Source organism: Schistocerca gregaria, chromosome 7, assembly GCF_023897955.1.
Source record: "Schistocerca gregaria isolate iqSchGreg1 chromosome 7, iqSchGreg1.2, whole genome shotgun sequence".
Taxonomy (NCBI): Eukaryota; Metazoa; Arthropoda; class Insecta; order Orthoptera; family Acrididae; genus Schistocerca; species Schistocerca gregaria.
In genome coordinates, this window is record NC_064926.1 from 346,414,430 (window position 1) to 346,428,679 (window position 14,250).

The 14,250-nt window shown below is 40.8% G+C and overlaps 1 protein-coding gene across 1 annotated transcript in view; it reads right to left on the reverse strand.

The window, feature by feature from the left end:
* The window catches only part of LOC126281411 (glutathione S-transferase D7-like), a 96,154-nt gene that overhangs the window by 24,895 nt on the left and 57,009 nt on the right, over positions 1–14,250 (reverse strand). The window lies entirely within an intron of this gene.

The following is a 14,250-nucleotide window of genomic DNA, read 5'->3' on the forward strand; positions in this document are numbered from 1 at the left end:
TCGTGCATCAAACGACTAGTTATGTCATCCCACTTGAAGTTTTCTTCGTTATATAACAGTTTTATGTGTAAACGTATGACTGAAACTGAGCGCTCCCCTTATGCTTACAGCATAACAGTCTGCTTTTACGCCCTTTGCAATTCCTCTACGCGTGTAACTTTTCTGTGTATTTCTCTACGCCGAAGGTTCCCAACAATATATTTAACCCGTTTAATTTCAAACTTTATTACTTTCTTCTTTTCGTGTTGCCGTAATTTCTACGTTTTAGTGCAACGCACTCCTGTTCTCAAAAGTTACAGTTTCAGAATTTTCCTCCAAAAACTGGGGAAATTTTTGGAACTAGAGGATATCTTTAATTGCAAAAAAAAAAAAAAAAAAAAACTGTGTTAATTTTTATGGGCACATTAGCTTACATCTTGCGTAAACTTCCTTAAGAACATAATTATTTTACGATAATTTTTTTTATCTCAGCCTACCGTGTAGGTGACGTGTTCCTGTTTTAACGCATGTCGTAATGTTATTATCTTTTAAATCTCTGCAAACGTTTTATTAGTCTGCACAAACATAAAAATGTTAATGCAAATGTTTTGTATGAAATGTTTGTATTTGTAAGCTACCATGCCCAGAGTTAACTGCCAAAGTCATTCGAAAGAGTCTATACCGAGACAACTGAAATACTTTCTTATCATGTCTGCCTATCATCTCGGAAGTGTGGAATTTTTTTAGAGAAATTTTAAATAGTTTAAAATGCAAGAACATCTAAGCTGGTTAAATTTTCGTCAAGTTATGGAGAAAATATATTCATAAACATATAAAGTTTGCGTTGAAACTAACACCAAGCTAAACAAAAACATACACATATATTGGACCAAAGTTATTTGACATAAACGATGAGGAATTTCGCCTTGGCAGTTATTTATTGTAAGGGTAGAGTGATACAAGATGTTTTCTCTTGCACTGAACGTCGCTCTCTCCAATACTTAGAGGCTACGGTTGTGAATTTTCTGGAGCAATTTCTTTGTGAGTGAGTCATATACATCTCTTCCTGCTTTATATTAACCCTGATACCGTTCGGAGTCGGGTAATGCTCTTTACACAACAATACCCGCAAACTTTACTTCATTTTGACGTCACGTGCAATATTGACGACTGCATGATCGGCTATCGACATTGTGACAAGGAAGAATATGAATATTATTGCTCCTCCATTCATTCACAGCAACTTTAAGCTGTCCTCTTAGATTCCTCCCTAACCACACATTCGCAAGTCGCTAGATATTCGTAAATAAAGGGACAGATATTTGTGAGAAGAAAAAATACAAATTTTATTGCAGCTCGTTTTAGCCGCAGCATTTAATGCTGTATTTTTTATTCCGTGCCTAATCACACCCTCGGAAAACGCCACACATCCGTAAATAAACAGCGAAATATTTGTGATAAGGAAGACTTTGTTCTCAGACGGCAAAGACTACCACCGGTTAGTTCCTGAATCGTTAGGGGTAAAACTCAATGGGACCCGGGACAAGAAAGGCTAGCAACCTGCTTCCCTGGTACGTTAAATATGATGCTGGCAACAATCGGAGCAAAATGCCTCGGACCTTTGGAGGTGACGGAGTCTCACCTCTAATTGACAAACCAGGGACTCCTAAGATACGACTCGGCAAACGAATGGTAACGAGATGGGGAGCTATTAATAACAATGGGGGCTACTCTGGGAAGAAGGTAGAGCTGGCAGAGGCTGCAAGTAAGATGGGGTTGGACGTTATAACTGTTAGTGACATTCAGGTAAGGGATGAGAAAAAAGAGGATGTGGGAGAACACGAGGTCTACCTGTCAGGAGTCAAAGCAGGAATATCACAATGGGGTGTAGGGCTTTACATCAGGAAAGAAATGGAACCCAGCGTAGTTGCAATAAGGTTTGTAAACGAACGACTGATGTGGATAGATTTGACAGTGTCTAGCAAGAAAATTAGGATTGTGTCAGTATATTCGCATTGTGAAGGGACAGATCAAGTTAAGATGGATAGTTTTTATGACGCACTCAGTGATGTAGTTGTTAAAGGACAAGGACAGTGTTCTGCTCTTGGGTGATTTTAATGCCAGGATTGGAAATCGAACAGAAAAGTATAAAAAGTTATTGGTAAATTGGGAGAGGATATGGAGGCCAACAGGAACGGGAAACAACTCTTGGATTTCTGTGCCAGTATGGGCTTAGTAATCACAAACTCCTTTCTTAAACGTATGAACATTACCGGTATACTTGGGAAGGCAGGGAAACCAGATCTGTCATTGACTGTATAATAACAAATCAGGAATTCAGGAAGGCTGTGAAGGACACACGTGTATTCAGGGGATTCTTTGATGACACTGATCACTATTTAATCTGCAGTGAAATTGGTATTGTAGGGCCGAAAGTGCAGGAAGTCAGGTCCATATGTAGGAGGATAAGAGTGGAGAAACTTCAGGATAAGGAAATCCGGCACAAGTACATACAAGTACATAACAGTGATCTCAGAAAGGTACCAGTTAGTTCAATGCAGTGAAGTACAGTCATTGGAAAAGGAATAGACAAGGTACAGGGACACAGTACTAGAAGTGGCTAAATAATGTCTTGGAACAGTAGTGTGTAAAGGTAGGATGAAGCAAACAGCTTGGTGGTATGACACAGTCAGGGAAACTTGTAAGAGGAAAAAGAAGGCATATCAAAAATGGCTGCATACTAGAACTCAAGTAGACAGAGAAAGTTATGTTAGAGAAAGAAACAAAGCCAAGCAGATAATTACAGCATCCAAGAAGAAATCTTGGAAATACTTTGGAAACAGGTTGGAGTCTTTGGGTCAAGTTGCTGGAAAACCATATTGGAGTGTAATTAGCAGTCTTCGAAAAGGAGGTAAGAAGGAAATGACAAGTATTTTGGACAGGCCAGGAAAACTGCTGGTGAATCCTGTGGATGCCTTGGGCAGACGGAGGGAATATTTTGAAGAGTTGCTCAATGTAGTTGAAAATACGACCAGTAATGTTTCAGATTTCGATCTACAATGGGATAGGAACGATGATGGAAATAGGATCACATTTGAGGAAGTGGAGAAAATGGTCAGTAGATTGCAGTGCAATAAACGGCTGGGGTGGATGAAATTAAGTCGGAACTCATCAAATACAGTGGAATGTCAGGTCTTAAATGGCTACACAGGGTAACTGAAATGGCGTGGGAGTCGGGACAGGTTCCATTAGACTGGACGAAAGCAGTAATCACACCAATCTTTAAACATGGAAACAGAAAAGATTGTAACAACTACAGAGGTATCTCTTTAATTAGCGTTGTGGCCAAAATCTTCTCAGGTATTGTTGAAAGGAAAGTGCGAGTATTAGTTGAGGACAAATTGGACGAAAATCAGTGTTGGTTTAGGCCTCTTAGAGGCTGTCAGGACCAGATCTTTAGCTTACGGCAAATAATGGAGAAGTGTTACGAGTGGAACAGGGAATTGTATCTATGCTTTATAGATGTAGAAAAGGCATATGACTGGGTTCCTAGGAGGAAGTTATTGTCTGTTCTACGACATTATGGAATAGGAGGCAAACTTTTGCAAGCAATTAAAGGTCTTTTCATAGATAGTAAGGCAGCAGTTAGAGTTGAACGTAAATTGAGTTCACGGTTCAGAGTAGTTTCAAGGGTAAGACAAGGCTGTAACTTGTCTCCACTGTTGTTAATATTATTTATGGATCATATGTTGAAAACAATAGACAGGCTGGGTGAGATCAAGATATGTGAACACAAAATAAGAAGTCTTGCATATACGGATGACTTAGTTGTGATGGCAGATTCGATTGAAAGTTTGCAAAATAATATTTCAGAGATAGATCAGAAATGTAAGGACTGTGGTATGAAGATTAGCATCTCCAAAACGAAAGAAATGTCAGTGGGAAAGAGATATAAACGGATTGAGTACCACATAGGAGGAACAAAGTTAGGAACAGGTGGACGGTTTCAAGTACTTAGGATGCATATTCTCACAGGATGGCAACATAGTGGAAGAACTGGAAGCGAGGTGAAGCAAAGCTAATGTAGTGAGCGCTCAGCTACGATCTACCCTCTTCTGCAAGAAGGAAATCAGTACCAAGACTAAGTTATCTGTGCACCATTCAATCGTTCGACCATCTTTGTTGTATGGGAGCGAAAGCTGGGTGGATTCAGGTTACCTTATCAATAAGGTCGAGGTTACGGATATGAAAGTAGCTAGGATGATTGCAGGTACTAGTAGATGGGAACAATGGCAGCAGGGTTTCCACAATGAGGAAATCAAAGAAAATCTGGGAATGAACTCTATAGATGTAGCAGTCAGGGCGAACAGGCTTAGATGGTGGGGTCATGTTACACGCATGCGAGAAGCAAGGTTACCCAAGAGACTCATGGGTTCAGCAGTAGAGTGTAGGAGGAGTCGGAGTAGACCAAGGAGAAGGTATCTGGATTCGGTTAAGAATGATTTTGAAGTAACAGGCTTAAAATCAGAAGAGGCACCAATGTTAGCACTGAATAGGGGATCATGGAGGAATTTTATAAGGGGGACTATGCTCCAGACTGAACGTTGAAAGGCATAATCAGTCTTAAATTATGATGATGATGATGATGATGAGGAAGACTATGAATTTTAATGTTCCTCCTTTCACTCTTAGCAGTTTACACTTTCCTCTTAGGTTCCTGCCTATCCTCACACTCTAGAGGTGGCACATATTCGGAAATATACAGCCAAATATTTGTGGAAGATAGAATATGAATTTCATAGTTGCTCGATTCAGTTGCAGCAATTTAATCTGTCCTCTTAGGTTCCTGCCTAATCGCTAAGTATTTATTTCATCCGTTCTCAGATGAGGCTGACTGTAAATAGTATCCAATATTGCAAAACATACATGTATTAGATTTTATAAAAAGCGGAGCATGTTAAGAACGCTAACACGAAAAAAAAAGCATGCAACGGGATGCGAACCAAGAACTTTCGATTCCAGTAACCACGACATTATTAATCACCCTAACACTTAACCATGCGATTTTTAATTCCCGTCTTGGTTATCATATTCTGTCTTGAATGCTTGTCTCGTTGATACGTTATAAAGCGACATTTAATTATAGTTGTGATGTGTTTGTGATAAATTGTTAATGTTCCATTACGATGAAGCGGCATATTGCAAATTATAATAGAAGTGTGTTTCATTCTTAATTTGTAAATTATTGACCATATTAAGTCACTCCTATGACAGCAATTATTCAGATAGTGAAGGGAGACGAAAATTTAATAGTCATGGGTGACTGGAATTCGAGAGTAGAAAAAGGGAGAGAAGGAAACACATTAGATGAATATGGATAGGGGGTAAGAAATGAAAATTTAATAGTCATGGGTGACTGGAATTCGAGAGTAGGAAAAGGGAGAGAAGGAAACACATTAGATGAATATGGATTGGGGGTAAGAAATGAAAAATGAAGCTGTCTGGTAGAATTTTGTACAGAGCATAACTTAATCCTAATTAACACCTGGTTCACGAATCACAAAAGAAGGCTGTATACATGAAAGAATCCTGGAGATACTAGAAGGTATCAGATAGATATCTTCATGGCAGGCAGCGAAAGACGTCCCCGGAGACTGATCAGAAAGCCTCCCCGGTGCGCTTGACAAACAGGTTTCAGGCACTGTCTCTGGCTGAGCCAGATGCATCTGCCTGCCCTGCTTCAGAGGATCATTCTCAGCCTTCAAGGACCTGGCAATCGCAGAGTGTGGGCTTATTGGTAGTTGGGAGCTCCAATGTTATGCGCGTAATGGGGCCCCTTAGGGATATGGCGGCTAAGGAGGGGAAGAAATCCAGTGTGCACTCTGTGTGCATTCCGGGAGGAGTCATTCCTGATGTGGAAAGGGTCCTTCCGGATGCCATGAAGAGCATAGGGTGCAGCCAGCTGCAGGTGGTGGCACACGTCGGCACTAATGACGTGTGCCGCTTTGGATCTGAGGAAATTCTCTCTGGATTCCAGCAGCTATCTGATTTGGTGACGGCTGCCGGTCTTGCTTACGAGTTGAAGGCAGAGCTCACCATCTGCAGCGTCGTCGACAGAACCGACTGCGGACCTTTGGTGCAGAGCCGGTGGAGGGTCTGAATCAGAGGCTCAGACGGTTTTGCGACCGTGTTGGCTGCGGATTCCTTGACTTGCGCCATAGGGTGGTGGGGTTTCGGGTTCCGCTGAATAGGTCAGGAGTTCACTACACTCAGCTGGCGGCTACACGGGTAGCGGAGACTGTGTGGCGTGGACTGGGCGGTTTTTTAAGTTAGAAGGCCTCGGGAAAGTACGGGGTGGGCTGCAATCCCAAAGAGTGCATGGTAAATACAGGACTGCTTGGATCACGGAACAGTCGGAATTGTAGTTGTAAATTGTTGTAGTTGTGCTGGGAAAGTCCCTGAGCTTCAAGCGCTAATATAAAGCAGAGAAGCTGAAATCTTTATAGGTAAAGCCTGAAATAAGTTCTGCAGAAATTTTTACAAAGTCTCAGACGGTGTTCAGGAAAGATAGATTAGGCAGAATTGGTGGTGGAGTGTTTGTGTCTGTCAGTAGTGGTTTATCTTGTAGTGAAGTCGAAGTAGATACTCCGTGCGAATTGGTATGGGTGGAGGTTATACTTAACAGCCGAACTAAGTTAATAATTGGCTCCTTCTACCGACCCTCAGACTCCGATGACATAGTTGCTGAACAGTTCAGAGAAAATTTGAGTCTCGTAACAAATAAATACCACACTCATACGGTTATAGTTGGTGGGGACTTCAACCTTCCCTCGATATGTTGGCAAAAATACTTGCTCATAACCGGTTGTAGGCAGAAAACATCTTCCCAGATTGTCCTAAATGCTTTCTCCGAAAATTATTTCGAGCAGTTAGTCGACGAACTCATGCGAATTGTAAATGGTTGCGAAAACATACTTGACCTCTTAGCCACAAACTACCCAGAGCTGATAGAGAGAATAATGACTGATACAGGGATTAGTGGCCACAAGGTCGTTGTAGCTAGGCTCAATACCGTTTCTTCCAAATCCACCAGAAAGAAACGCAAAATAATATTATTTAAAAAAGCGGATAAAGTGTCACTAGAAGCCTTCCTAAGAGACAATTTCCATTCCTTCCGAACTGAATATGCAAATGTAGACGAGGTGTGGCTCATATTCAAAGATATAGTAGCAACAGCAATTGAGAGATTCATACCTCATAAATTGGTAAGAGATGGAACAGATCCCCCGTGGTACACAAAACAGATCCGAACGCTGTGGCAGAGGCAACGGAAAAAGCATGCGAAGTTCAGAAGAACGCGAAATCCCGAAGATTGGCTAAAATTTACAGACGCGCGAAATTTGGCACGGACTTCAATGCGAGATGCCTTTAATAGGTTCCACAACGAAACATTGTCTCGAAATTTGGTAGAAAATCCGAAGAAATTCTGGTCATATGTAAAGTACACAAGCGGCAAGACGCAGTCAATACCTTCGCTGCGCAGTGCCGATGGTAGTTACCGACGACTGTGCCGCTAAAGCGGAGTTATTGAACGCAGTTTTCCGAAATTCCTTCACCAAGGAAGACGAATGGAATATTCCAGAATTTGAAACACAAACAGCTGCTAGTGTGAGTTTCTTAGAAGTAGATACCTTAGGGGTTGCGAAGCAACTCAAATCGCTTGATACGGGCAAGTCATCAGGTCCAGATTGTATACCGATTAGGTTCCTTTCAGATTACGCTGATACAATAGCTCCCTACTTAGCACTCATATACAACCGCTCGCTCACCGATAGATCTGTACCTACAGATTGGAAAATTGCGCAGGTTGCACCAGTGTTCAAGAAGGGTAGTAGGAGTAATCCATCTGACTACAGACCTATATCATTGACGTCGGTTTGCGGTAGGGTTTTGGAGCATATACTGTATTCAAACATTATTAATCACCTCGAAGGAAACGATCTATTGATACGTAATCAGCATGGTTTCAGAAAACATCGCTCTTGTGTAACGCAGCTAGCTCTTTGTTCGCACGAAGTAATGGCCGCTATCGACAGGGGATTTCAAGTTGATTCGATATTTCTAGATTTCCGGAAAGCTTTTGACACCGTGCCTCACAAGCGACTTCTAATCAAGCTGCGGGCCTATGGGGTATCGTCTGAGTGTGCGACTGGATTCGTGATTTCCAGTCAGGAAGGTCGCAGTTCGTAGTAACAGACGGAAAATGATCGAGTAAAACTGAAGTGATATCAGGTGTTCCCCAGGGAAGCGTCCTGGGACCTCTGCTGTTCCTGATCTATATAAATGACCTGGTTGACAATCTGAGCAGTTCTCTTAGGTTGTTCGCAGATGATGCTGTAATTTACCGTCTAGTAAGGTCATCCGAAGACCAGTATCAGTTGCAAAGCGATTTAGAAAAGATTGCTGTATGGTGTGGCAGGTGGCAGTTGACGCTAAATAACGAAAAGTGTGAGGTGATCCACATGAGTTCCAAAAGTAATCCGTTGGAATTCGATTACTCGATAAATAGTACAATTCTCAAGGCTGTCAATTCAGCTAAAGACCTGGGTGTTAAAATTACGAACAACTTCAGTTGGAAAGACCACATAGATAATATTGTGGGGAAGGCGAGCAAAAGGTTGCGTTTCATTGGCAGGACACTTAGAAGATGCAACAAGTCCACTAAAGAGACAGCTTACACTACACTCGTTCGTCCTCTGTTAGAATATTGCTGCGCGGTGTGGGATCCTTACCAGGAGGGATTGACGGAGGACATCGAAAGGGTGCAAAAAATGGCAGCTCGTTTTGTATTATCACGTTATAGGTGAGAGAGTGTGGCAGATATGATACGCGAATTGGGATGGAAGTCATTACAGCAAACACGTCTTTCGTCGCGGCGAGATCTTTTTACGAAATTTCAGTCACCAACTTTCTCTTCCGAATGCGAAAATATTTTGTTGACCCCAACCTACATAGGTGGAATGACCATCAAAATAAAATATGAGAAATCAGAGCTCTAACAGAAAAGTTTAGGTGTTCGTATTTCCCGCGCGCTGTTAGTGAGTGGAATAGTAGAGAGATAGTATGATTGTGGTTCGATGAACCCTCTGCCAAGCACTTAAATGTGAATTGCAGAGTAGTCATGTAGATGTAGATGTAGATAGATTATATAATGGTAAGACAGAGATTTAGGAACCAGGTTCTAAATTGTAAGACATTTCCAGGGGCAGATGTGGAGTCTGACCACAATCTATTGGTTAAGAACTGTAGATTAAATCTGAAGAAACTGCAAAAAGGTGGGGATTTAAGGAGATGGGACCTGGATCAACTGACTAAACCAGAGGTTGTACAGGAGGAGCATAAGGAAACAATTGACAGGAATGGGGGAGAGAAATACAATCGAAGAAGAATGCGTAGCTCTGAGGGATGAAGTAGTGAAGGCAGCAGAGGATCAAGTAGGTAAGGAGACAAGGGATAGTAGAAATCCTTGGGTAACATAAGAAATATTGAATTTAATTGATGAAAGGAGAAAATATAAAAAATGCAGTAAATGAAGCAGGCAAAAAGGAGTAGAAACGTCTCAAAAATTATATCGACAGGTGTGCAAAATGGCTAAGCAGGGATGGCTAGAGGACAAATTTAAGGATGTAGAGGCTTATCTTGCTAGGGGTAAGATAGATACTGCCTACCGGAAAAATAAAGAGACCTTTGGAGAAAGAGAGCCACTTGTATGAATATCAAGAGCTCAGATGGAAACCCAGTTCTAAGCAATGAAGGGAAAGAACAAAGGTGGGAATGTATAGAGGGTCTATACAAGGGCAATGTACTTGAGGACAATATTATGGAAATGGAAGAGAATGTAGATGAAGATGAAATGGGAGATACGATACTGTGTGAAGAGTTTGACAGAGCACTGAAAGACCTGAGTCGAAACAAAGCCCCAGGAGTAGACAATATTCCATTAGAACTACTGACAGCCTTGGGAGAGCAAGTCCTGACAAAACTCTACCATCTGGTGAGCAAGATGTGTGAGACAGGCGAAATACCCTCAGACTTCAAGAAGAATATAATAATTCCGATCCCAAAGAAATCAGGTGTTGACAGATGTAAAAATTACCGAAATATCAGTTTAATAAGTCACAGCTGCAAAATACTAACGCGAATTCTTTACAGACGAATGGAAAAACTGGTAGAAGCCGACCTCGGGGAAGATCAGTTTGGATTCCGTAGAAATGTTGGAACACATGTGGCAATACTGACCTTACGACTTACATTAGAAGAAAGGTTAAGGAAAGGCAAACCTACGTTTCTAGCATTTGTAGACTTAAAGAAAGCTTTTGACAGTGTTGACTGGAATACCCTCTTTGAAATTCTGAAGGTGGCAGGGGTAAAATACAGGGAGCGAAAGGCTATTTACGATTTGTACAGAAACCAGATGGCAGTTATAAGAGTCGAGGGGCATGAAAGGGAAGCAGTTGTTGGGAAGGGAGTAAGACAGGGTTGTAGCCTCTCCCCGATGTTATTCAATCTGTATATTGAGCAAGCAGTAAAGGAAACAAAAGAAAAATTCGGAGTAGGTATTAAAATCCATGGAGAAGAAATAAAAACTTTGAGGTTCGCCGATAACATTGTAATTCTGTCAGAGACAGCAAAGGACTTGGAAGAGCAGTTGAACGGAATGGATAGTGTCTTGAAAGGAGGATATAAGATGAACATCAACAAAAGCAAAACGAGGACAATGGAATGTAGTCGAATTAAGTCGGGTGATGCTGAGGGAATTATATTAGGAAATGAGACACTAAAGTAGTAAATGAGTTTTGCTATTTGAGGAGCAAAATAACTGATGATGGTCGAAGTAGAGAGGATATAAAATGTAGACTGGCAATGGCAAGGAAAGCGTTTCTGCTGAAGAGAAATTTGTTAACATCGAGTATAGATGTTAGTGTCAGGAACTCATTTCTGAAAGTATTTGTATGGAGTGTAGCCATGTATGGAAGTGAAACATGGACGATAAATAGTTTGGACAAGAAGAGAACAGAAGCTTTCGAAATGTGATGCTACAGAAGAATACTGAAGATTAGATGGGTAGTGCACCTAACTAATGAGGAGGTATTGAATAGAATTGGGGAGAAAAGGAGTTTGTGGCACAACTTGACAAGAAGAAGGGACCTGTTGGTAGACATGTTCTGAGGCATCAAGTCATCACCAATTATCTTTGGAGGGCAGCGTGGAGGGTAAAAATCGTAGAGGGAGACCAAGAGATGAATACACTATGGAGATTCAGAAGGATGTAGTTACAGTAGGTACAGTAGGTACTGAAAAAGCTTGCACAGGATAGAGTAGCATGGAGAGCTACATCAAACAAGTCTCAGGACTGAAGAGCACAACAACAACAACAACATGACAGCACTCTTATATGAATGCATTAACCGTTGATAAATCATTATGTGACATTATATTATCGCAATAATTGTAACTAATCCTTCCAAGAATTACGTGTTTTTATAAATCTCTGATACGTCCGCATGAGATCTTGAGAGAGGCGGGTATAGAATTCTAAGAAAAGTAGATAGCCAATCGTTTTGTGTGTGACATCAAAATGACGTCACGTTTGCGTAAATTGTTACGAATCAAGTGTTACCTCTCAGAAACTTTAATGTTGCTCATCATTCGTTACCTAGAATCGTGAGCGACTGAAACATGGCGGTGAAATCAGAAGGGAGGTGTCATTATATCACGAACTTTAAGCTGATGTCCGCCATCTTAACCAGCCCAAAACATAAGGTTCACTGCGCTAATACTTCCCCGTGACGTCACTCAGACGCGCCCGTGCCCAATTTCGACAGTGTTGGGAGCGTTGATTGTGTGGAGACGTAGTTGTTTCATCAAAAATGCCAGCTTGTATTGTTGACGGGTGTACTAATCGATCCGATCGTAATCTAAAGCTTTAAGGAATCACATTTCATTCATAACTGGAGCAATTCAAGCAATATTTTCTTTTGTATACATGAATTATTGTTGAAATGTTTACTTTTACTGTAGTGGTTTTATGTTTAACATCTGACTTCAGATTTGCCTTACTTTATTTTGTGTCCGTTCTTTTCTTTTCTTTGTTTTTTATTGCCTTGCAACTCGCAAATACTCCAACATCCAAACCACACTGTCTCAACGGTCTCGATCCCGCACAACACACGACTACGTAATCGCGCTGATTGTTGGAGCAGCATCTGATGCCCAAAATTCCTCTCGCCTATTATTATTCACATTATTATAGCTTTTCACATTTTCTTTCCCTTCGAAAAGAGAGTGGCAGCTTTTGTGAATGTGTATGTGTGCTGTGCTTCCTTTCTGAAGAAGGCTTTGGGTGATTTATGTGAACACACTTGTCGTGCCTGCGTTGTGCTAGGCGTGTGAATAGCAATCTATCCGTTTTATAGTATATTTATTCACTCGGGAAGTTTGTTGTAAAGAATCTACTGCACTTCAAGAGGAACAATGATGTACATAATTACAATACTAAAAGAAAAAATGATATACATTGCACCACATTAAATTAGTCTGTAGCACGACGAGGGGTTTACAATGCTTCAACCAAAAGTTTTGATTACTGACGCATTGATATAACATGTCTGACACACAGCCAGGCAAAATTTAAAACTAAACTGAAAATGTTTCTATTTGATAACATATATTACGCGGAAGATTATCTGTTACTGTAATGTGTAAGTGGTGATGGGTAGGAATTACTGACTGACATCTGCCTATCTTTAACTGAAGAAAGTAAAAACTAATAAATAATCAGCATGGAGGCATACTTACAAAAAAATTGATGTCAATATAATTATAATGACTCATTCCGTATCATTATGATTTATCATGAAAATGTTACATGGAACATGAAACTAAGTAATTGACAATTGGTGTATCAGTTATATACTTTGAAAACCTCAAAATGAAATTCAAAAGTACAATCGAGCAGATAATCAAAGTAGATGTTCATTCAAATTGTGCTATGTTTGGTTTTTCCTGAAAAACTGACACACTGATGAGAAATATTCTGGAAAAAGAAGCAAATAAACTACCGTTGGAAAGAAAGGCCTACATTTTGTACAGGTTAGGATATCATTACTGAAAAGTTACTCACATACATGTTAAAGCAAAATATCCACCTTAAGGGGTCTTAAGCGTTTAGTGTCTTTATATGACCCAACAGTCACAAAATGGAAACCACTGAAAATCAAAAATGTTTTATCTGTAACAGTTATCTACAATTTATAGCTACTTATTTTCATAAACGTCACTGTGACTTAGACATTTGTCGGTGCGTTGTACGAACTATCCAGTACCCTCACCATAGAATTCAGCCCCCAGTGCTGTCTGCCAATTCTCTACTCTGGTCTGCAGCTTGTTGGCTGTGTCAAAATTTTGTCTTCATAGCTTAGATGAAAATCAGGGGAACCAATTACGGGTTGTATTGTGGCTATGAAACCCTCACCATCGGAAATGCTGCAGGAGCATCTTCATTGCCCCTGCAGAATGCGGCTGAAAATTGTCTTGAAGAAGGAAATGCATCATAGTTATGGCATACGGGCAGCATAACTTCAGGCGAAAATTCTCACTGGGCCCTCGTACTTGGCGGGAGACACTGCAGTTGTAGGCATCTTTACATACTCACTGTGCACTCTGAACTGAAAAGAGTGACGTGATGCGATCGACGGGAGTACTAGCAAAACTGCCCAACACATCTATGGAAAACTTCATCGGATTTCCACAGTGGTTTCTATTTAGAGACAGAGACTTCGGAAAAAAAACTTAACGTGCTGCACGCAAAAGGCGTTTTTCTTTTGGACTACTGTAATTTGCTTCACTGTGTTTCCTAAAAAAATGCACCATAGTGGTACCCCGGGACTTATTTTCATCTTCTAAAAATTCAATGTGGTACAAGAACTGCTTCAAGGAACACGTTATGAGAGATTCACAGAAAACAGGTTGGAGGAAATCTCATGCGCCGGCGCATTAAAGGAATCCAGGAAAGGGTTACATTGGACAGGCTTGAGTTTGATGGCATGACCAATTAAACATTATGTCACCTATACCGTTTTGTAATGACTCGTGGCCAAACTGAGAAACTTTTAAGGAGGTTTTCCACCACGAGGGACTCTTGTAGGGTTCTAATTATCAGTGAGAGGTTTCACTTTGATATGGGACACCGTAATAAACTTGTGAGTTCTC